This window comes from Macrobrachium nipponense, chromosome 10, assembly GCF_015104395.2.
Source record: "Macrobrachium nipponense isolate FS-2020 chromosome 10, ASM1510439v2, whole genome shotgun sequence".
NCBI lineage: Eukaryota > Metazoa > Arthropoda > Malacostraca > Decapoda > Palaemonidae > Macrobrachium > Macrobrachium nipponense.
In genome coordinates this window covers 11,288,960-11,291,459 of record NC_087204.1, presented here as the reverse complement: position 1 = coordinate 11,291,459, position 2,500 = coordinate 11,288,960, and the positions used below count along the sequence as shown (strand labels likewise).

Below are 2,500 nucleotides of genomic sequence, written 5' to 3'. Positions count from 1 at the left end.
ATGTTAAGCAAACGGAGCCACTTGAGGACAAAGAAAAAAACCTGGCACTTTCTGAACTTTTTCCCCGCCTTTTATAGCATCAGGCAGCATTTTAGGGCGAAGATCCGAAGCCGATAACTGGATTCGAATACCTAATGCTTCGGACTTCAAAAGAATTCCAAGAAATATAAATACCAGAGGCGATTCCCCCGAGGCCAAACGCGCCATCAGCGAAGTGGGAAGATAAACAAGAGGCCCAGAGAATTTTTTCGTCATTTTTTATCGTCGGGGAATGTGCTGTTTTTGTTTTTCCAACTCTATTGCAAATCAATTTAGACCGAGGGGGGATGGTGGCGATGGGGTCGGGTCGTCGTTTTGCCCATACTTAATGGTGCATAAAGCGAACGATACACGGAGTATATATAATAGTTATCTAGAATTGTATAGAATGTACTATATATATATATATATATATATATATATATATATATAGATATATATATATATATATATATATAGTTTAAAGAAAGAGCGCCAAGGAGTCCACAAGCAGAATCTTGTCGTCGTCGAGATTTTTAAACTTATAAGTGAATTAATTTTATTTCTCTCTATATACCCTGTTGTTCCAGAGCGAAAAGGACGTCAAAGATGAAGGGCAGAGAAAGAAGGAAGGTGTTAAAATCCTAATTTAGAGGATTACGTCCGAAACTTAAACCACTAGAAAAAGATAAACGACGGTAAGGAGGAGAGAAAAGGAGGGAAAGGGGTTGGTTAAATTAATTTTATAGGAAAACTTTCCTGGGCGTTGAAAGCGCCATCCAGAGTTTTACACATACGGTAAAGTGAATATCATAACTTTGACTGATCATACTACAAATAAACCACACACACACACACACATATATATTATATATGTATATATATATATATATATATATATATATATATATATATATGTGTGTGTGTGTGTGTGTGTGTGTGTGTGTGTATGTATATATATATATATATATATATATATATATGTGTGTGTGTGTGTGTGGTGTGTGTGTGTGTGTGTGTGTGCGTTTGTGTGTGTGTATACATATTGTTGACAGAGACAGCATTGGGAAGCCATCAACTCTGCCAGTGGTGTTGGGTCCTTACACTGTCTTTAAACAAGGCCGTAATAATTAAAGTGGAACTTGTGGCGTCGGACGAGTTTCAGCTCGCTGCACGGGTGGGGGCCAAGGTTTGTTTGCAATTAGTTTTGACGGTTGATCTGATATGGGGTTAGATGTAATAGATGTGCTAGTTGTGTCGATTCATTTGATGTATGATTGATTTGCAGTCATTTTTTATTTATTTATTTATTTATTTATTTATTTATTTATTTATTGCGTACAATCTTCCTAACTGCACTAAATGACAGATCTCAGGGTGGTTTTCACAGCCTGTGGGGGTTGGGTTTCCGGGTCCATCCTGCCTCTTAGGAGTCCATCACCTCTCTCACTACGTGCGCTGTGTCTAGTAGCACGCTCTTCAGCATGAGTCCTGGAGCTACTTCGGCATCTAGTTGTTTTCAGGTTCCTATTATTATTATTATTATTATATTATTATTATTATTATTATTATTATTATTACGTTTGGTTTATTCCCTAAAATGACTAAACCGCAGAGTTACGTATTTGCGGTACCACAGACCGGCTTCTATCAATTGCTTTTTGACCAGTTCCTATATATATATATATATATATATATATATATATATATATATATATATATATATATATATATATATGGTCTTTCATAAATGTTGAGGATATATGGATATACACAATTAATAACTTAGAATTTGTTACTGGACAACAAGAATCTTTGAATAATAGAATATAGTTATTTTTTGTATGAAGGACATTGCCAGTTCCTTTGATTTTATTTATAGCCGAGTTCATTTTCTAAGTTTAAAGTTAAAAAATGGAGCCAATGCGGGCAGAAGGGTTAAAATCAAATTGAAGGAAAGAGAGCTTGATGAAAAAAAAAAAAAAAAAAACAAACAAACACGAAACGCGATAGGATTGAAAATGCATTATACCCACTCGAAGCGAGAGCGAAAACCTGCCCGAAGAATTTGAAGTTTTATTGATGGTGGGAATCGGTGATGCCCCAAAACATATTACCCTTCCGGTGCAATTCAGGTTCTGTGAAAAATAGCAGCCCTCAATAAACAAAGATTTCAGGATGCTGAGATGGGATAGTAAACAATGCTTCAAAAGCAGCTGTGTATTTCCTTATTGTTTCTAAACGTTTGAATAAGGAAAGAATAGACTTACAGTTCGTTATGATCCCCCATCTTCTTCGGTTTCTATATTGAACGTGAATTTGTTTCCTTATCAATTCACATTAACCGCGCATCTGATGTCTGGGCCAGTCACTTACGACGCTCCTGATTGGCTGTTGATAAGCCAATCACAGGGCTGAAAGCTCTCAGTCTCTCTCGAGAGTTCGCATAGGCAGGATGTATGTACCACCTCTCCTGAGGGAT

At 36.4% G+C, this 2,500-nt stretch overlaps 1 protein-coding gene across 1 annotated transcript in view; it reads left to right on the top strand.

Annotated features, from left to right (window-relative positions):
- The window catches only part of LOC135224276 (rhoptry surface protein CERLI2-like), a 42,788-nt gene that overhangs the window by 1,068 nt on the left and 39,220 nt on the right, over positions 1 to 2,500 (top strand). The window lies entirely within an intron of this gene.